The sequence below is a fragment of the Pristis pectinata genome, chromosome 4 (assembly GCF_009764475.1).
Source record: "Pristis pectinata isolate sPriPec2 chromosome 4, sPriPec2.1.pri, whole genome shotgun sequence".
In the NCBI taxonomy this organism is placed as follows: Eukaryota; Metazoa; Chordata; class Chondrichthyes; order Rhinopristiformes; family Pristidae; genus Pristis; species Pristis pectinata.
In genome coordinates, this window is record NC_067408.1 from 98,686,360 (window position 1) to 98,709,232 (window position 22,873).

Below are 22,873 nucleotides of genomic sequence, written 5' to 3' on the forward strand. Positions count from 1 at the left end.
GTCGTGTTTGATGAACCTTTCAGAGCTTTTTGAAGAGGTGACCAAAAATGTAGATGACAGTAGAGTAGTGAATGTTGTCTATATGGACTTCAGCAAGGCCTTCAACAAGGTCCCGCATGGTAGGCTGGTCTGCAAGGTTAGATCCCATGGAATCCAGGGAGAGCTAGTTCGGTGGATTCAAAATTGGCTCGGAGGTAGCAAGCAGAGGGTGGTGGTTGAAGGTTGTTTCTCAGAATGGAGGCCAGTGACTAGCAATGTGCCACAGGGGTCGGTGTTGGGACCCTTGTTATTCATTATTTATATAAATGATTTGGATGCGAATGCACAAGTCTTGATCAGTAAATTTGCGGATGACACAAAATTAGGAGGTGTTGTTCATAGCGAAGAAGGTTATCATAGATTACAGGGGGATCTTGATCAGTCAGGGAAGTGGGCCAAGGAGTGGCAAATGGATTTCAATACAGATAAGTGTGAGATGATGCATTTTGGGAAGTCAAACCAATGTAGGACTTATACTATGAACGGTAGAGCACTAGGGAGTGTAATGGAACAGAGGGACCAAGGAGCACAAATGCATAGTTCGTTGAAAGCAGCATCACAGGTAGACAGGATGGTGAAAAGGCATTTAGCATGCTGGCCTTCATCAGTCAGGGCATTGAGTACAGGAGTTGGGACATGATGTTGCAGTTGTATAAGTCGTTGGTGAGGCCACACTTAAGAGTACTATGTACAGTTTTGGTCACCCTGTTATGGGAAAGATGTGGTTAGACTGGAAAGGGTGCAGAAAAGATTTACGAGGCTGTTGCCAAGGCTAGAGGGCCTGAGTTATAGGCAGAGGTTAGCCAGGCTAGGTCTTTATTCCTTGGAACGTAGGAGAATGAGGGGCAACCTTACAGAAATGTTTAAAATTATGAGAGGCATAGATAAGGTGGATGGTAACAGTCACTTCCCCAGGGTGGGGGAGTCCAAAACTAGGGGGCATAGGTTTAGGGTGAGAGGGGAAAAATTTAAAAGGGATCTGAGGGGCAACTTTTTCCATGCAGAGAGTGGTGAGTATATGGAACGTGCTGCCAGAGGAAGTGGTTGAGGCAGGTACAATCCTATCACTTAACAAGCACTTGGATCGGTACATGGAGGGGCAGGGCTTAGAGGAATATGGGCCCAATGCAGGAAATTGGAACTAGCTTGTTGGCCACCATGGTCAACATGGACTCATTGGGTCGAAGGGCCTGTACCCGTGCTGTATTGCTCTATGACTCTAACATGACAGGCAAATATCCATGCCCCTTCTCCCCACTGCAGTGGGCTGAAGGCCAAGAAGGCCAAGTCTTCTCCACAGATATGAAGTCTGGGTGATCTAAGAAGCAGAAAGCAAGAAATTGACCTCTGATTGCATGAGTAGTCAAGTTTCACATGAGGTTATACTCGAGGTCATAGGAGATCACAGTTCTCAGTGAGAACAAAGAATGCAGTTTAATCATTGGCCCTTTAATCAACAGGTTTTCCAGAGGAAATGGGAGCAGTGAAACTTGATTATTCTACAAGTAAATAAGAACTGTTTTTCAGACTCATTACAGACAAATTCTGCTCTTTGCCTTGCTGTTTTGGGAAGATTTATGTTGCAAAATAAGTGCTGGGGAGAACAAAAATCCTGTTGAAATCTCAGATGACAAAATATCCAATGAGAATGCAAGACACCCAGGAAAATGCAGTAAATTGCTTTTCTTCTGGTTAGCCTGATTTTCAATAGCATGACATTGATTATTGGAGTTGTTGGAATGAATTTCTAGCCCCAAGTATTTTGTTTTGAATTCTACTAAGTTGTAATACTGGACTCAACCTTACCAAAATCAAAACCAGCAAAGCATAAGGTTTCTGTGAAAAAGCAAACCAAAATGGACTACATCATTCAGACCATCAAATTAATGGAATCTATTTTTGTGACCTCAAGACCAAAAGAACACAATGCAGACTGTAATACCAGAAGTTCTTTCTCAGCTTGCCAGAGTTTTATGCCCAAGAAGTATAGGGGAATAGTAAAGATCAGCTTACTTTATTATCAAAAAGCATGCACATTAACCACAACTTGCCTATTTCTGAAAAAGAGATTTTAAAACAATGTCTGTTTTTTTCAGCTCTCTGCCTAATGAAAATAACCATTGAGGTAATTTACATTTAGTTTCAAAAAGCATTGTTATAGTTTTGTTCATCTGATGAGAGAAACAGTTCATGGAGTTTCATGCTCTTGTTGATAGTCTTCAATTAAGAAATATCACAGGTAAAGAAACAGCTCACCCACTCCACTTTTATCTAATCACTTGGATTTTACAAGAATTTACAATTACACTCACTGGTGTTATCAGTGAACTCATAAATTCAGCCCCAACCCCATCTCAAATTTTTTCAAATATATCTATATGCATATACACATTGAGTAATCAATCACTGTCTGTATAAATATGGTAATCAGTTTCCAAGTGGTTCCCTGCTATGGCTATTCAGTAGAGATTGGTCTTTGTTTCCATAGCTGCACCTTGTGAACTCAGAACTGATCACTGCTGGTATCAATACATTCAATGGAAGTAGTGTGTGTTTAATAATGTGTTAATGCTTTGAGAAAATTATACTTAGAGGGGCTAAGAGGTATCTGCATTTTTGTAATCTGTGCGAAGTCCATGGCCCCAATCCCTCACTGATAACAAGGACTCAGTGTACATAAAACTCTTCGCACCCTCGGATTGTTCCAAATGCTTTCAGCCAATTAAGTACCTTCTGAAGAGTGTTCACTTATGTTATGTAGAGAAATTAAATGAATGATGCTCCAAAATAGAAAACGATAAACTAAATCTGAAACACAGGTCTTCTGGACATTAGGATTGGTGTTTTAACAAACACAGTCACAAGATCAACAGGTCATGTAAGAGTTCAGTACATTTTGTAGGAAGTGAAGATGGGAGCAAAGTGACAAATTCCAATATCAGGATGGCCAATGCAATAACCCAATACACTCCAGCCACAAAAAAATTGATCTTTTAATAATTAAACTGATCCAGGGACTTAAAAAAAGGGGAAAAACTAATAGTTTTATCCACAGATTGATGCTATTATTCAGAAACTATCTTGCTTGCTTTCTCTTTCGATAACCAACATAGCATTTTGCAATTCAGAGGGAGCCTTTTAAAAATCTGATAACATTAATAGAACAGAGAAAATAACCTGAAACAATAATATCAGATGTGAAAGGGTACCTTGATCGGGAAAGACAGATCCACATTTGTGAATGTTAAATTTGGGATATGAATTTGGAGGTTTTTTTCCATAATATACAGATTGTGCTTAACATCTGGATGGCATTTTCAGGAAGTGTGGTTGAGACCAATTAAGTATCTGCAGTGATGAACGATCCTTCAAAGCATGTACTTTGTTTCCTCTATTTGTCTAAAAGCTGCCTGAATGCATCTGCCTACTCTATCAATTTTTTTCAAAGCCCCCTGACCTTGTATCTCAATCATTTACTTTTGCTTCATTTCATGCTTCAGTATGTCTGAAGGAATCTAAGTACGGGCATTTCGCATTGAAATTCTCCCAACATAAATTTCCCCAGAATAGTTCTCTTAATTTATACAGATTAAATGTGTGATCAAAACTGCTAAACATCTCACCAATTTTCAATTTTAGGCACTTTCCTGAAATGCCAAACAAAATTTCTGTGACAGACTACCAAGTTGAAATAATAAAACAAGGCCATGTCAGGTCACTCAGTTGAATGCAGGAGTCTTTGTTACTACTTTGAAGTGTGGGGCAATTATCCCATGACAATATTTATTCTTCAGCCAACATCTCCAAACAGATTAAAAATCAAAAACTGCAGATGCTGGAAATCTGAAATGAAATCATGTTGGAAACACTCAGCAGGTCAGGCAGCACTGATGGAAAGAGGAACAGAGTTAAAGTTTCAGGTAAAAGACCCTTTGTCAGAACCCTTTGACCTGAAACAGATTATCTTCCCAGATACTGCCTGATCTGTTGAGTGTTTCCAGCAATCTCCATGTTTATATCATCAACAGATTACCTGGTCATTATCTTCTGTGGAAGCATGCTGTGTGGCAATTGACATCTATGCTTCCATATTATGATAGTGACCACCATTTCATTGCATTTTGGAAACATGAGGTCAAAGTGCATGCTTTATAAATGCAAGTCTTTCTTCATTTGTTGATCTATTCATAGTTGACAAACTAGTCAGAATGTTCAAATTTAAATGTTACACTATGAAATAAAAACAGGTGTACAGAGTTCTGAAACAGACACCTGGAATTGGAATATTATTGTCACATGTACCGAGGTACAGTGAAAAACTTGTCTTACATAGCATTCATACAGATTAATTCATTACAACAGTGCATTGAGATAGTACAAGGTAAAACAGTAACAGAATGCAGAATAAAGTGTAACAGCTACAGAGAAAGTGCAGTGCAGGTAGACAATAAGGTGCAAGGTCAAAATGAGGTAGATTGTGAGGTTAAGAGTATATCTTATTGTTCTAGGAAACCGTTCAATAGTCTTATAACAGTGGGATAGAGGCTGTCCTTGAGCCTGGTGGTACGTGCTTTCAGGCTTTTGTATCTTCTGCCCAATAGGAGAGGGAAGAAGGGAGAATGTCTGGGGTGGGTGGGTTCTTTGATTTTGCTGGCTGCTTTACTGAGGCAGCGAGAAGTGTAGACAGAGCCCATGGAGGGGAAGCTAGCTTCCATGATGTGTTGAGCTGTGTCCACAACTCTCTGCAGTTTTTTGTAGTCACGGGCAAGCCGTGACACATCCAGACAGGATGTTTTCTACGGTGCATCGATAAAAATTGTTGAGGGTCAAAGGGGACATGCCAAATTCCTTTAGCTTCCTGAGGAAGTAGAGGCACTGGTGAGCTTTCTTGGCTGTGGCATCAAGGTGGTTGGACCAGGACAAGCTATTGGTGATGTTCACTCCAAGGAACTTGAAGCTCTCCACCCTCTTGACCTCAGCACTGTTGGTGTAGATGGAGCATGTGCACTGCCCACCTCCCTGAAGTCGATGATCATCTCTTTTGTTTTGCTGACATTAAGGGAAAGGTTGTTGTCATGACACATGTCACTAAGCTCTCTATCTCCTTCTTGTACTCTGACTCATCGTTATTTGAGACATGGCCCACTACGGTGGTATCATCTGCAAACTTGTAGATGGAGTTAGAGGAGAACCTGGCCATGCAGATTGCTCTTAATATATTATTCATAAAAATGTCCCTTTCTCCGTAGCAGACATCTTTATGTAGTGGAAACACAACCAATGCATTCTTAGAAGCTGTCTGAAGCCAAGTTTCATTCACAGCTGAGCAGTAAACTTCAATTTAATAACCTCAGGCAGCCCTTCAACTACCTTGGCCAAATGACCATTTTTCCAACCGTGTAGTTTTGGATGCTCCATAATACAGAGGTCTTGGACTATAGAAAGCATGCAGCAGTGGATTAATAACAGGGAAAGGAAACAACTGTTTAAGCTACTCAGAAGAACAAAGGGCTTGCAGTCACATTGCACCTCCCAGCCTCTGGATGTTCCAATGTGTTTTTGCAACTGATGAAGTATTTTCCAAAGTACAAACATTGTAGAAGGTGTGGTGACCAATTTGTGCATGGCAAGCCCATAAGCAACAATTTGGTCATCATGATAAACTGCTTTATCAATGTTGATTGAGAGAGAAACATTGACTCAATGATGCTCCTGCTCTTCTTTAAAATAGTGCTTAGCGAGCAGACTTGGTTTTGGTACAATATCTTATTTGAAAAACAATGTCTCTAATGGAATGGTACTCCCCCTACAATGCCATGGATTGTCAGCATAAACAGGACAATTTCCGCAATTGAAGACCAAGGGAGGCTTGAGGGGGCTTTCAAAATGTATCAGGGTCTGAAGCAAAAGGGATTTTTTTCTTCTGGTTCAGGAATCAATGATATGACTTGAAGAGAAGGCTTAAAATAGTCTTTATGCAGATAGTTATAACAGCATTGAACTTTTTCCCACAGAGAATGTTTGAGACAAAGACTATTATGGGCTTAAAGGAGAAAAGGGATGAACATTGAAGAGAAGGAAGGTAGAGGACTAGAGAGAGAACTCAGTAGTGGAAGTGGGATTGGCTTGGGGTTCCTCCATGATACAGTTGTCATAGTTAAAGTGGGCACACTGGCTTCCCTTTGAATTATAAGTTGTTGTAGTTCTATGGGTTTCATAGTTAGCGGAATCATTGGACAACAAAGATAAAAAATGTCTCCCTAAATGTTGATATATTCCACTACAGCAATGTCCAATTTTGCACCCTACATTTTTATCGGCATGCATAATAATTATTTTAATGCAGGCAATGAATTATCCAGATAGGTCTAGGGTGAGATCATTAGTTATGTAATTTAGTTTTGGCAAGTGGAATAAAATGTACTGGTTTGGACAGAGACTGGAAGCTTGTGCCTGCCTCATACAAGCACAGAAGTTTCGTGCTTGCAAAACTTTTCATGAAAACACTTAACCGCATTTTCCAAAAATTCTGCCATTGGACTGACAATAAATAGGGAAAGTGAGAAAATAGAGAAAAAGAGAGAAAATTAACCATTTAAGTATCAAGGTCAAATTGTACACTGAGGTACAAACAAGTGATGTTCACCTGGGCAAGTGTTCAGCAAGAGGCACTGAACTGATGGCAAGGGTACAAAGTTTCTAACATGGACTATAGACTTCCCAGTGTTTAAATAGTTCAAAACAGATGGTGAACATGCACCGACATGGACAATAATTGTCTGGGATGAGAGTTTGTAGGAGGGACAGAGTGTTGGGTGATGTTTCAAAGTTGGAAGAGGATGAAGTGATCAACATGTCAAAGACTGCATGGAATTTGAGGAGTAGGGGGAGCAGACAAATGTGTTTCAGTGGACCATAGTCAGACGGCTTTATGAGCTTCACTAGAGCATTTCAGTACAATAAGTCTGAAAGATGTAGATCTGGAATTGCAAGGTGAAAATGGAGGCAACAGCACATCCACAAACTTCAGAGAGAAAAAAACGATGGAAATAATAGCTTGCAAGAACAGTGTTGAATGGTGTTTTGAGGTATTAATGGGCACTTAATCTTACCTGTGCTTACTACCTAAAAGGGATAAATATTCAAAATTACAAACAGAAATAAATTTGACTTAGTTAATTTTACAAAATGACCCTTTCCATAAAACATTTTATGAATCTCTATTTTACTGAAGTATAGTAGATAAAAATGTAATGGTGTACAAAGCAAGCTTGCCTTTAATTTCTCCAGCAGTCTGTCCTGCAGATAACTATTTTTCTGGGTATGAGAGGCCATTGACTTAGAAAGATGAAGTCCTACATATGGAATGCATCAATTTAATTGGTGGGGGATGACATCAGGATTCATAAACGTGTAAGCAGGTTGACAGCACACTTGAAACAACCTCTTTAACTCATTACCCCACCAAATACAAAATAAATCCTTTCAATATGGGACAGAGCAGAACAAATACCACATCAGCACTGAAACAAAGTCTTTTGTTTCTACAGTTGATTACTTGCAGAATATTGAATTTTTAAGGAGATCAACAAACACTCAGTAAATAGGAGCTATTTTCTAAATTTGCAGCAGCTTTGTCATGTTTGAATCTGTCCAGTACCAATGGTTGCTCCAAAAGTGTTTTAAACAGAACATCACCATAAAAAAAACATTAAAATTATATTGTACCTTTCACAAGTTCAAAAGATCCCAAAGAAGTTTACAGCCAATGATGTACTTCTGTTATGTAGTCACTACTGTAATGTAATTAGCATGGATTAGGTCTTTTTCCAAGCAAATAACTATTGTTGAGCAGTGTTTCTTTCATTTTAACTGGAATCATAAAATTATGCAATGCAGAAAGAGGCCATTCAGCCTACATCTGCCCCAGCTCTTTGACAGTTTTCAAGTAGATCCACACCATGCTCTTTGACTGCAGCCCTTCAGCTTCTTCCTTTTTCAAGCATAATTTCCAATTCAGCTTGGAAAACTACATTGAAATTGCTTCTACCACCTCTGCAAGAATGTATTTTGGAATGCACTATTCATTGCTTTTTTTTTAAGAAGTCAAGTCTCCTTGAAGTTAATAAAGAAAATATTTGTACATAGATGTATACTTGTTCACAGTGAAAGGAAAAGCATTTACTTTTCCTTCTTAAGGGCACAACAGACGCAAAGAACAGAGCAGTGGGGGATGCTTTGGGATGCTTTACTGTAAGTGACTAATAAGAAAGAGACCAGGAAATACTTGAAAAACCAATTTAAAAAATTCTTGAAAATCTGGAATGTAAAAGCATTTTGGGGAAAGAGTCAAGAAATAAGATCAGGGTATGAATCTCCAATGGAAGACATAGCATTGGCAAAAGCTGGATGGCTTTCATTTGTGCTGTAATATTAGCAGCTTAATACAGTAATCAGATATTTTCTGGAAATGTAGACAATATGATGTTACTGCTCAAAGGGAAACTTGATGTGAAAATGGTAACCTTCTCAGTGGCTATTGGCACAATTGTGTTTGTGATATGATGGTCAAATATTTGAAATTTTAAAAACCCTGTTCACTCATACCTTGATCCCTTTTCTTGACTCTTCCCCCAAATACTTTTATATCCTATTATTGAAGACACAACAAATTAACACTGAGCAGTACAATCGGAAATAAGTGCATGAAAGATGCTGCACACTTGCTTCCACTACTCATTTTGGTAGAAAAGATATTGGCCTGGAATCTCTACCGAGCTGCATTTACCAGTTGTTGGCAACCAACTACCTATTGACCTATTTTTACTGGAGTACCTCCCCAGTGTGAATTTCAGGAAAGAAGCCAACTCTGAGCTTATCGTTGAGACCATGGGAACCACATGATCTCACTGATCAGCAATCCCAGTCTGGTTTGGGAAGTAGTCATGGTTTGATGTCAAGGTTAGCAAATCATTCAATAGCTTCAGGTGAGGCAGTGTGATCAGTTGTGATGCTGTCAGAAGTGAATCTCCCAGGGTTGGAGTTTAGTATGCTAGCAAGGGTATAACTTGAGTGGCCATGGTCAGAATTTATGCCATTCCTCAAGTTCCACTTGTGGATCAGATACCCGGTCTTCCCTATTCAGTCCCCAAGTAGCTGATGATTACTCAGGTTTTCCTTGGAAGGTTAAAGCCTAGTAGTTATTCACAGTTGATTGATAAGTTATGATTGGTGATGTCTCATCAAGAGGTGGGACTATGATTAGTTTGTAGCTTTTGGAGTATGTTCCATTAGAGGTAGTGGAGCTTTAAACATGTACATGGGAGATCTTCAAGGTCTACTGTTAAATGGAGTGCTTCAAGGTGGTGTTCTTTCAGGAGAACATTTTCCCTCTAGATATCAGGAGGTTCAATGTGGACTAGAGAAGGAAACCACTTGATCTATGTTAGTCTTGGTTCTTCAGAAAGGATCCTTGTGACTTCCCAGAGGTGGGTACCTACCTCATCTGTGGTAGCTCCTGAGCCAGGTCGAGCAGCAGTACTTTGCTATTGGATAGACCAGGGCACATGAAGCAGTGCATGATGTGTTGGCTCTGCTGCCCCAGGTGGTGCTCCCCAACGTCGATGCAAGATTTATGTCTAAACCTGACTTTTATATTCTGGAGGTGCTGCTGGTAAGTCAGCTTATGATCAAGAGTGCTCCCAGAATATTTTGGTGTTGAATTGTGGGTGAGTGGACAGCTGCAGACCTTCCCTGGTTTTCAAGCTGTTTAGATGGAAGGCTGAAACAACAGGACAACATTAGGCTGAAGCTTCATTTTCTGAAAAAGAAAATATAAATATTCTGAAAGAACTTCAGCACATTGAATAAATCAATGTCTTTAAGTTCTTTAGCCTGGCAAGCTGAGGCCAAGCCATTATCATGTGTGAAGAGCCAAGATACTTTGGGGATGGTGGGGGAGAAATATCACTGGTATACATGTTGAAGGGGGCTAGTGGCAGGACTGCTCTTGTGTCTTTTATCTGTCGATGGTGGGTGAATGGCCAATTTGAATATCAAGAGCACTGATTGATGATCATGGAATTAATTAGTTGTTGGATTTTTGTTTTAAGCACACAAAGGACTTTATTTTGGAGTGTTTTAAGAGCCATGCCATAGCTATAGAATCTTTGCTCGTGACCTCTCCTGACTTCAGTCTTTCCTGGAATCCAACCTCAATGTGGGAGGTCAGGAGCAGCACATGCATGCAGCAACTATGCCATGTACAAAAACCCTTCTGTTGATAGGTCATTGCTGCTTTTAGGGTTGGCCTCAGTCTGTGTAACAGGTGTTCAAGGACCTTGTATGTTATTGAGAGCTGGAAGGCATAGGACATGTGTAAGAGTTTGAAAAACTTGCCTACTATATGAAATTCTTGAGAAACTGCATCAAGGCAGGTCTGCCTTCTCTACTGGCGAATATCCTCAAGCTGTTTAGAAATTGTAAGGCATCGATTCTGGTTGTTAGTGTGGCTGTTGGTCTGCTGCTCCCAAGCACCGACAGAATTTAAATGTCTTTCAGCTTAAATGCACAACATCAATGTCCTCCACCATCATGCGAGACATCCTTCTTCAAGGGAATTAAAGAATGCTGTTGGCACTGGCGACTTCATTTCCTTGTATTCTGCTAGGAGCTGATCGCTCCCTAGGGTCAGGAAAAAACCTCAGGGAACAAATTCGGTGGCTGACAACGTGAGAAGTTAATGAACCTTGGACAATGTTTCAAGTGGGGGAAGATAGGCAGGATGGACAGCACATCAACAGTTAACCCTTGCTGTTGTGGGCTATGAAACTAAAGGTCCGATGAGTAGTCTTTCCACTTGGTAGAAAGATAGGTGCCAGGCTATTTGTTGTTGTTGGCGTGTTTTCACGTGTGATACTGGCTATTAAATTGCGTATGTAGTTAGGTGAGCTGTGCACTATAAATAATGCTGAGCCACTGGTGGTTTGTAAAACAATTATGATGGCAACCCCACTGAGAATGGAGAAATAAGTGACTGCAGATGCTGGAATCTGGTGCAAAAAACAAACTACTGGAGGAACTCAGCAAGTCAGGCACTATCTGTGGAGGGAAATGTACAGTTGACATTTTGGGTCAAGACCCTTTGTCTGGACTGAAAGATAGAGGGGAGATAGGTTGGGTCTTTATCTCTTTTTTACCTCTCCCAGGGAACATTTTTCTAGTGTGCTGGACAGTATATGCAATTTTTTTGTGATAGAAAAGTCGGAAATCCAAGATTGGGTATACAAAGCTTAGGATAAATATAAGGAATGTTTTTAAGGGTACTTCTGGAAGTTGTAGTTTTCCCAGTAATTTGAAGACTTTGGTTCTCAAATCATGTGTGCACAGTTGGTTGCCTATTCTATTTTAGCCTTTACCGCCAATTGGCCTTTTTGTAACAATTTTGTGCCACTTACTGAGATGAAAAAGAGAATTAAGACAAGTTTTCTTTTTTTTTGGACAATACTGCTTAACTCTAGGTTAACATAACCAAATGCATTCATGGGACTTTCCATATCATTTGATTCCATCTGGCAGTTCAAGACCAGAAAGCACACAGGCAGGAACTAATTGCAACATGACATTTTAAAAAGTGGCAGAGTTTTGAACGAGACAAACCACATCTTCTGGCAAAATGATACAGCATTACATCATAAGTTATTTTCAGCTTATTATGTCAATCAAACCATAATAAATTAAAGATGCTTATAAAAAACAGCATTATAATAATCGCCTATAAAACAAATCATAGCCTAATCTAAGCCAGGGAGCGTCAGAACATGCAATCTTCACATTCCTGTTGCTCCGCTAACAATCTCAGACCATTCCAATTGGGTTATTTCAGCTTTACTTCATCCCACAAGAATTCATTTATTTTTATGTAGAGTAAAATGAAGATGCAATGATTATAACAATTTGTGGGAATGTTAATATAATCTCAGTGCCAATAATTTTTTTTCCCCAAAATAAAATGGACATTACAAAAGAAACAGGACCTGCTAAAACATGCCACTCTTCAGAAATTACACAGGACTATAGGGCCCAGTTAAAGTTTTCCAAAATCGTGCAATGAACTGGCATTTAATAAATAAACAGATTTTCTCATTTATACATTATGTAACCTCGGCATTATAAAGGATTTCCTAAAATAAAGAATTTATATAAACAGTGGACATTTGGCAGAAGTTTTAACTGCAATAATATTTAAAATATACATGTCTTACGCAGATAAATTTTCTTCTATATTGCATCAGATACTTCATAACTATGTAGAGCAAATACTGTTTCAACACAAGGCAAAAACACAAGATAGCCTTTAATTCTTGAGCAAGCCGTAATTAGCCTAAGATTAGAATTCGAAACATCTAATCACACAGTTGGACTGTGATTATATTGTTGGATATTCATTTACCTAAAATCCAAATCAGATAAATGTGAGTTTAGCATTCTGACAGGAGCTCCAGCAGCAACACCAGTATTAACTTTTGCACCAAGGTATTGGCAGATGGATGTGCAGATCAACCTTCCAGAATTCTCCTCAGTTATCACTGTGAAATAGTTCTGGTAAATATATTTCAAATACAAACAATTTCGAAGTATACCTCAACATTTGGGGTGTAGTAACATTTAACAGCTTTAGATATGTGAATTTTGCATTTTTATGTCCTAGTCTGGTGGAAACAACCTATGTTACATCAACTGTTTGCATTTATTATACCTTTCAGCATGATCTGAATCTTTTCCAATTTTCACCTCTTATGGAAAGCAAATCAAGTGGACTATTGTTTATAATTATATATATTCATAAGAGCAACATTTTTCAGTTGTCCTTTTAAAATAAAAAACTACCTTGTGAAATGCAATTAGTATAATCTCATCAATGTCCTTTCCCATCGCTGTTTCAATGTGTTTTCTACACATGCTGTTGCAAAGCAATAGCTGCAACTAACCAGTGGCAATACCAATTGTTTTCCAGCACCAAGTTGAAAGAAATTGAAGCAGTCAAGTGGATAGCATTGATCTTGCAGTAATAATGCATCAGCCTATCCTCCAGTCCATTCTGACCAATCTACTCTCAATCATCAACCAAGAAACAGAAGGTGCAATAGACAATGCTATAGCAGCCCACATTCCTGTCCTTTCACCTCCTCCATCACCACCATCCAGAGAACTAAACAGCCCTTCCAAGTGAGGCAGAAGTTCCAACCTGATCTACTGCATTCAGTGATCATTAAGTGGGCTCCTTTTCATTGGAGAAACCAAGCGTAGATTAGATGACTATTTTGTAAAGTACCTGCGTACTGATTGCACGACTATCACAAGCTTCCAGTTGCATGTCACTTTAATTCTCCTTCCCACTCCCATGCCAATCTGTCTGTCCTCAGTCTTCTCCATTGCTACAGAGAGGTCAAACACAAATTGGAAGAATAAAATCTCATATTCCACCTGCAGAGCATATAACCCAATGGTATAAACCTTGCATTTTCCAATTTCAAGTAACACACGTCTCAACCCCACCCCCCCAGTGTTCTTCTCCCACACACATTCAACTGTCTACCTAGATTTCTTTTCCCTATTTTCACCTTTCCCATTCTCCTCTCCCACCTGGTTCCATCTGCCCATCATGCCTTTCCCCATCTGGCTCCCATCTATCACTTACCAGCAGTCCCACACCAGTCTTACCTAGTTCCATGTGCCCATCATTCCCTCCCCATCTGGTTCCACCCTTCACCTACCAGCCTCTGCTCCACTCCTCTTTCTTACTGCTATGTACTGACAATTGTTCCTCTTGCCTCTCATTCTTAATGAAGAGCCTCGACCCGAAAAGTTGACATACACCTTTTGCCTCCACGAATGCTGCTTGGCTCACTGAGTTCTTCCAGTATTTTTATTTTTGTTCCAGGTTCCAGCATTTGCAGTCTCCTTTATCCTCATTCCCCAATAACCTGCCTAAGTATGCTCACTTTGGGTTATGCAAGGAACATTCAGCTTCAGAACTCAATACAACCTTGGTCTGGCTCATTTGTAAGTTCAGATTGAATTCCCTCTGCTTTCATTGATGATTACAAGCAGAGCAAGCTGTGGAGGTGGGCTGAATTACCGAGAGCATCTTTGCAGTTTCCATATTAAGCTATATGTGCACCAAAGTTACTACCAATCTCACTATGTTAATGAAAGCAAATGCTGATCATTTCATTGTCACTGCAACCTCCAAAGCCATAGCAGAAGTAATAAATTCCTCCAATGCCAGTACTCAAATGTGTGACACTAGAAAACTGCAAAGGACATACTTGCTCTTTTTTGATAACAAGCCATCTATGAATATTGTATTATGCAAATTGCTGTCAACATCTTACTTTCCTCTTATTATTCTAGATTATGGAAGTCCATTATTAGTATCATTATGTTCAATGTTTTCATGAAGGATGTGCAGTGATGATGGAGAGTACGATTAATGTACTTTCACAAGTGGAAGTATTTTGTAACGTACAAGCAGCAAATGAAGGAGCCAAATGTGTAGCAAACCTTCAGCTCAAATGGATTTCCAGAAAGGAAAAGAGCCAAACTGAAGAACTTGAATAAAGCAAAGCAGGGAAACATCCAAAACTGTTGAATAAGTCACATATTTACACACACAGCAGCTTGATTCCTGCTGGCAAGTTTTATGGCATGTTCTGAATTAAATGTGGAAGTTTCACAGCATTTGCACATTCAATTAAATCCAATACAGGAATGTTTTGTAAATGTTTTATTGTGCAACGCAAGGAAGCTGAAAATCCCACAGTAAACTACCCGAGGGAAAGAAGGAGATTGTGTTTTTAAAGAGTCCACTCTTTTTTTAAAAAAAATAATCCAGCTTTAACACATACTCACTTAACTGGAATGGATCATATTAAGATACAGTATGCACCTCAGGGCAATGACTTTCCATTTTTCAGACAAGGCCATACAGGTAATGCAAGACTAATAGTGGCACTGCACATTCTTTGTGGCACTTAGCTATACCAGAAAACTTTGGTGAAAGGGGAAAGCTTTGAAATTAAGGGGCAGCACAGAAAAAAATATGTGTGATATATCATATAGACGTCTACGAGAACATATTGCTTCCTCACACTGAGATGTTAAGCAGAGAAGCATGGCGGAACAAACAATTGTCAGGTAAACTTAGCTTTAGTCACTACGTCACCCCACGAACCTTATAACATCAATCATGTTGCATGAGCACTGATGTAATTGAAGAGGAATGTCTGATTCACCAGGATCAGCCCACTAAAATCTTTTTAAAAGGCCAAGAACTACTTTAAAAAGCTTCACTGAAAATAGAATTAGTCTTTCAAGTCTATGTTCCACTAAATGAAAAAGTGGCATTAATCTAAGTTTAACTCACAGTACCGAGAAAACAAATTATTTTAACTTACTTGAGGGATTTAAGTAAACTTTTGATTACTTTTCTGAATCACTTTAAACTTATGCAAACCACTACAGCACTCTTGAGTGTACTCACATAGCAGTGAAGTGGACTTCTACTTAATACCATAAATGGAAAAAATGCTACAAATATTTATGAAGATTAGTAAGTACTATAGTAGAATAAATAAATAAATATATGATGAGAAAAATTCTTAAGCTATTTATCAGACTGACATTTATATATCTATGGTTCAATGGTTCCACAAGAATTGTCAAAATCCCAACTGTGCTGTCAGGATTGTGGCAATTTAGCTACTCTGGCTCAGCCCCTGTGGGAGTTTTTGAGGTCAGTGGAAAGGCACTTAAACAGCATACAGCAGGTGAGCACAAGCACTGCTAGAGTTGTACCTCTGGTTCTCGTCAAGCCAGTATCCAGAGGAATTCAGCTGCCCATTCACCACAGAGGATTCCTCAACACATGCACCCACCCAGATGCACCAGTAACCCAGCACCCTGGATCCCGTACTAATCCTAATCATTTCCTTGGCTCCATGTGCAAAAGGCTCATCTCTCAAAACAATAACATAATTGACATAATACACATCCCCAGTTAGCATTGCTCATTGACTCTGACATATCTGAATCCTGTCAGACAGCAGGACCTCTCTTCTGCTGAAACCATTCAATGCACTGCAACCCCATCATCACAATTACTGCTTGGATAATGTGGTATAATAACCTCAGTTTCTAAAATGGTACATCTTCAACCAACCTTAAGTATGGGGATAACATTACAAATGTGATACGTGTGCACATTTCATAAATATACTGGAGCCCAACTGTCTGCACTCTAACAGTTTCTCGGCAGATACAATTGCTGCTCCTGTCTATTTGTACTAAAAGCCTTTTTGGTGAACAACCATGCTTCAAACCTAAAATTTAAGAGGACAGTTCAGACATGATTCTTTTATAAATGAAGAACAACACAATGAATACCAGGTATATTTAATTATCTACTGCAACTAAAAAGGCAATACTTTAAGAAAAGTATTTCAGTCTTAAAGACTAAAGGGAAGGATAAAATCTTGGATTCTTCCCACAAAAACAAATTCCAAAAGCGGACTCAAGTAATTCTGGAGCACACTATAGATGTTGTATACAAATACAAAATTAAAAGAGAGAATGCTGGAAATACTCAGTGGTCAGGCATTGTCTATGGAGAGAGAAGAAGAGTTAATGTTTCGTTCATCTCTTCTATACTTGATACATAATGTATTCATACAATTAAAATACATCTTGCTAGTAAACGAATGGGACAAATCAAAGGAATCAAGAACATGCCCACATTAATTACTGTCAAAAATAAATAACTTCTTGTTAACAACAAAGTAAACAACATCGTGGGCCAAAGGGTCTGTTCCTGGGCTGTATTGTTCCATGTTCTTTGGCAATGAGGAATGGGAAAAGCATCAACTGGATGCTTTCTGCACTGTCAAATATACATAAACATATTCCATGTTTCAGAAAATAAAAAGGGACTCCATTCTGAGTGTTCAAAGCATTTGGAATTTCTAATCATTCTTTTCAAAATTTGTGGTGAAATTATGAAAGATTACTCAATGGCCTGCTCAGCTGTCCATCTAAATCTGTGTTCAGTTCCAAAGCTTTATATCTGACAACGTTTTGCTAGACCACAGTATTCAAGGCAAAAGCATCAGGTTAAAATGGAATGCAGAAAGAAAAGGCCTATTTAACTCTCAACAACCTTTTCAGCAACTCTATTATTTAAAATGGACTTCCAAGTCAAACAACTGTATGCGCTTTGTTACTTGATTCCAGGAACACTCAATATATGAAAGCCAGACCTACCCAATTTCCCAACTTCAAAGCCAAAAAGCAACTCTCCCAATTTTCAAATGTTGCCCTGAAACATCCATCAGCAGAAATGGTTGACTGAGGAGAATAAAACAGAAATTTACCTTTCTTTCACAGCAGCACTTTCAATTGGAGTATTCAGTTCCACTGGCTACAAAGATAAGCCCCCACCGCAGAGGGGAGCAAACTGCTGGCAGAGGAAGCTGAATACAATATGGTAGTGCTCCTAAGAAGAGAACTAACACTTTTATTGGTTTATTTCAATTCCTGCTGGCTGACAAATAATTCTGTCAGTGTTTTACTTGGAAAAAATGATTGCTTTTCACCTCATTCAGGGTGGATTACCAGTGGAAGCGGGACAACAGTAGCAGGAAAAGAAATTGTGAAAGAGTCACATTTTTCACAATCCAAACACTACCAGTTCTTGGAAGTGTCTCACACAAGGCTGGTGTTCCCAAGTATGTCTCTGCCCTTATCTCCAACAAACTTCAGAAAGTAACAATAAGAATTTTAGACTGCTCACCATCTCACTTTCTCTTTTCACCCAATCTTAAAAAGGAGCCAGCAGTAGTGCTGTACCTAATTTGCCTGTTAACATCACTATTGCTGTTATTGCTTCTATTCAACTAACATGCCAATTTTGACTTCTTCCTGCAATTTCAGAAACAAACAGGTCAAAATAAATAAGGTCAAAGGAACAAAATATTAAAGGAGAAAACAACTTGAAACAAAGAGGAGGGAAAAGCTGCACATAGATAGAAATGAAAGAAGGGAAAGAGAGAGAGAGAGCGAGATGTGAAGGAGAGAGATGTGAAAGGGACAGATTGAAGGAGGAGAGCCACAGAAACAGAGTAAAAGAGGAAAAACTGAGACAAATAGAAGAGACATGCAGATGAGAGCAGCAGAGTGGAAATGCAGATCCTTCTAAAATTCTTTAGGCTCTGGAGTAGTTCCTACAGATTGGAGAGTGACAAATGTAACCCTGCTATTTAAAAAAGGAGCAAAGGAAGACAAAAATCAGGAAATCTCACACCTGTAAGCCCAATGTCAGTACTGGGGAAAATGCTAGAATTTATATTAAAAGATACAAAAACAAAATACTTGGAAAACAATGGGATTGGACAAAGTCAGCATGTGTTCATCAAAGAGAAATCATGCTTAAGTAATCTACTGGAGTTTTCTGAAGACGTAACTTGTTAAATAGAAAAAGGAAACAGTGGATGCTTTTTTTTTGGACTTTCAGAAGGCTTTTGATAAAGTTCCACAAGAGAAAAGTGTGCAACGTTGAACTAAATGGTTCTCCATCAGGAAACAGAGTAGAGATAAACTAATATTTCACTGGATGACAAGCAATGACTGGATGGCAAGTGGGGTGCCACAGAGATCACTGAATGGGCCCAGCTAGTCATCTAGATATTGGATGAGGCAACTCATGCAACATCTAGAAGTTTGCCGGCAACACAAAGCTGGGGAGGGGAGGGATAATACTGGCTTTGAGGAGGATGCAGAGAGGCTCCAATGTGATTTGGACAAATTGAGTGAGTAGGCAAATGCATGACAGATGCAGTAATAACGTGGATAAAGATGAATATATCTGACAGGTGATAGATTTAGAAGAGGAAGGTGCAATGAGACCTGGGCATCCCTGTATACCAAAAGCAAGCATTCAGGTGAAGCAAGCAGTTAGGAAGGCAAATAGTATGTCTGACTTCATTGCAAGAGAATTTGAGTACAGGAGCAAGGATGTTGTTCCACAGCTATACTGGACCTTGGTGAGACCTTATCTGGAGTTTTATGTGCAATTTTGGTCTCCTTATCTGAGAAAGGTTGTTTGTGCCATGAAGGGAGTTTACAATGGTTTATTAGATGGATTCCTGGAATAGCAAGACTAGCGTATGAGTAGAGATTGAGTTATATTCACTGAAGTAAAGATAAATGAAAGGGCCTTAAAGAAACCTAAAAAATTCTAACAGGGCTAGACAAACTAGAAACAGGGAGGATATTCCCAATGGCTGGAGAACCAGAACCTGGAGTCAAAGCCTCAGGATATACTATTTAGAACTGAGATCAGAAGAAATGTCTTCACTCAGAGGGTGGTGAATCTGTAGAATTCTATACCTCAAAGGGCAATTTAGGCCAAGTCATTAAATATTTTCAAGAAGGTGGAGGATTAGGAACCAGGTACAGAAGTGGATGATCAGCTATGGTGATGTTGAAAGGAGTATCAGCCCAAGGGGTCAAATGGCCTACTCCTGATCCTATTTTCTATGTTTCTAAGGAAAAAGAGAAACTGAGACTGGAATGAAGGACAAGGGATACAGACAAGTAAAGAAAGTGAAAGTCATTTGCAGCAATAATTTCAAGAGAAATTAGATGCATTCAATCATTGTCCTGCCTAAATTTCAGCCAAATATTCAAAACAATTCAGGTAACAATTATTTGACTTCAGGGGAGAGAAAAAGAAAAAGGGAACAGGCAGACAGTGCAGAGGACCCCAGAGGCTGTTCCCCTCAATAACAGGTTTTCCACTTTGGAAGCTGTTGAGGGGGATCAAGCAGCAGTAGCCAGGTCTCTGGCACTGGGACCGGTCCTGCTGCTCAGAAGGGAAGGGAGGAGAAGAGGAGGGCAGTAGTGATAGGGTACTCAATAGTCAGGGAAACTGACAGGAAGTTCTGTGGAAGTGAGCATGAATCCCGGATGGTATGTTGCCTCTCAGGTGCCAGGGTCTGGGATGTCTCCGATCGGGTCCACAGTATTCTTGAGTGGGAGGGGGAACAGCCAGAAGTCGTGGTACATGTTGGTACCAACGACATAGGTAGGAAGAGGGACGAGGTCCTGACAAGTGAGTTTAGGGAGCTAGGCGGAAGGCTGAAGAACAGGACCTCAAGGGTAGCAATCTCAGGATTGCTGCTAGTGCCACGTCATAGTGAAGATAGGAATAGGAGGCGATGGCAAACAAATGCGTGGCTAAGGAGTTGGTGCAGGAGGGAAGGTTTTAGATCTTTGGATCATTGGGACCTCTTCTGGGGAAGCTGGGACATGTACAGAGAGGACGGGTTACACCTGAACCCGAGGGGGGCCAATATCCTTGCAGGCAGGTTTGCTAGGGTGGTTCGGGAAGGTTTAAACTAGTTTGCAAGGGGGATGGGAACCAGAGGGGTAGGTCAGAGGAAGAAGTGGATGTGGAAAAGTCAGATCTAACATGTAGAGAGGCTTTGAGGAAGGAGAAGCAGAGTACAGGGTATAACCGTAGAAAGGTGGATGGGCTAAAGTGTATTTACTTAAATGCAAGAAATATCAGGAATAAGGGTGATGAACTGAGAGCTTGGATAAGTACATGGGACTATGATATTGTGGCTCTTGCAGAGACTTGGCTGTCACCAGGGCAGGAATGGATATTGAGTATTCCTGGATTTAAATGTTTTAAAAGGGATAGGGAGGGGGGGAGAAGAGGAGGAGGGGTGGCGTTACTGGTCAGGGATTCTATTACAGCTGCAGAAAGGGTGGATAATGTAGAAGGATCCTCTCTAGAGTCAGTATGGGTGGAAGTTAGGAACAAGAAAGGAGCTGTTACTTTACTGAGAGTATTCTATAGGCCCCCCGGTAGCAGCAGGGATACTGAGGAGCAGATTGGGAGGCAGATTTTGGAAAGGTGCAAGAATAACAGGGTTGTTATCATGGGAGACTTCAACTTCCTAAATATTGATTGGCACCTGCTTAGTGCCAAAAGCTTAGACGGGGCAGAGTTTGTTAAGTGTGTCCACGATGGATTCCTGTCACAGTATGTTGACAGGCTGACTAGAGGGAATGCCATATTAGATCTAGTATTAGGTAATGAACCGGGTCAGGTGACAGATCTCTCGGTGGGTGAGCATTTGGGGGACAGTGACCATTGCTCCATAACCTTTAGCATTGTCATGGACAAGCATAGGAGCAAAGAGGACAGGAAGATATTTAATTGGGGAAGGGCAAATTATGAGGCTATAAGGTTAGAACTTGAGAGTGTAAATTAGGATGACATTTTTGAAGGGAAGTGTACTATGGAGATGTGGTCTTTGTTCAGGGATCTCTTGCAGGATGTTAGGGATAAATTTGTCCCGGTGAGGCAGAGAAAGAATGGCAGGGTGAAGGAACGATGGGTGACAAGAGAGGTGGAACAACTAGTTAGGAGGAATAAGGCAGCATACATAAGGTGTAGGCAGCAAGGATCAGCTAGGGCTCATGAGGAATATCAAGTAGCAAGGAAGGAACTTAAGAAGGGGCTGAGGAGAGCAAGAAGGGGACATGAAAAGGCTTTGGCGAGTAGGGTTAAGGAGAATCCCAAGGCTCTTTTCACGTACGTGAAGAGCGGAAGGATGATGAGAGTTAAGGTAGGGCAGGTGGATAGGGTAGTTAAGAAAGCTTATGGGATGTTAGCTTTCATAAGGCATGGGATCGAGGTTAAGAGCCGCGAGGTAATGACGCAGCTCTACAAAACTCTGGTTAGACCACACTTGGAGTACTGTGTCTAGTTTGGTCACCTCATTATAGGAAGGATGTGGAAGCGTTGGAAAGGGTGCAGAGGAGATTTACCAGGATGCTGCCTGGTTTAGAGAGTATGCATTATGAGGAGAGAGTAAGGGAGCTGGGCTTTACTCTTTGGAGAGAAGGAGGATGAGGGGAGACACGATAGAGGTATACAAAATATGAAGAGGAATAGATAGAGTAGACAGCCAGCACCTCTTTCCCAGGGCACCGATGCTCAATACAAGAGGGCATGGCTTTAAAGTAATGGGTGGGAAGTTCAAGGGAGATATCAGAGGGAGGTTTTTCACCCAGAGAGTGGTTGGTGCATAGAATGCACCGCCTGGGGTAGTGGTGGAGGCAGATATGTTGGTCAAGTTCAAGAGATTGTTAGATAAGCATATGGAGGAATTTAAAATAAGGGGATATGTGGGAGGAAGGGGTTAAATAGTATTAGGTGTGGTTTAAAGGTCGGCACAACATGGTAGGCCGAAGGGCCTGTATTGTGCTGTATTGTTCTATGTATGCATTTCAGCTAAATGTCCACTATGCTTCTTCCTAAACTTGCCTAATAAGATAGCCTTTCAGTTGCAGTTGATAATTTCTCTTTTGTATACAATATTGAAGGTTAATGCATATTTTAAAACTGTATATTTCACAGTTAAGCATTTTGTGAATAAGTAGATAGACATTCATTACAATGTTTATTAGAAAATCAATAACCTTCAATCTAGCCTTTTCAGAACATTAAACTGTATTATTCAACTGTATATTCAACTAAATATTCAACTGTACAAAAATTATGGAATATAAAATATATCAGTTCATTTTTTTGCCAAATTGTGACAATGACATCAACATTTTCTGCCTTATCCAATAAAGTTATTGCTTCAAATAATTGAACGTCCACAGCAATTACTCCTATATTCTCACTGAACATTTCACCAAGTTACCATTTTTGTTTAAAAATGGAATAAATTGTTACAATTATAATCTCTTCTTTATT

General features: G+C 39.8%; 1 protein-coding gene across 13 annotated transcripts in view; it reads right to left on the minus strand.

Annotated features, from left to right (window-relative positions):
- Nucleotides 1-22,873, minus strand: part of cmss1 (cms1 ribosomal small subunit homolog) — a 226,718-nt gene that overhangs the window by 71,098 nt on the left and 132,747 nt on the right. For 2 of the 13 annotated variants that reach the window (XM_052015191.1, XM_052015194.1), the window contains exon 4: nucleotides 7,768-7,835. The exons of the other annotated variants lie outside the window; for them this stretch is intronic. The gene's annotated coding sequence lies outside the window, so the exon portion shown is untranslated. The remainder of the gene's footprint in view (nucleotides 1-7,767; nucleotides 7,836-22,873) is intronic. 13 annotated transcript variants of the gene reach the window in all.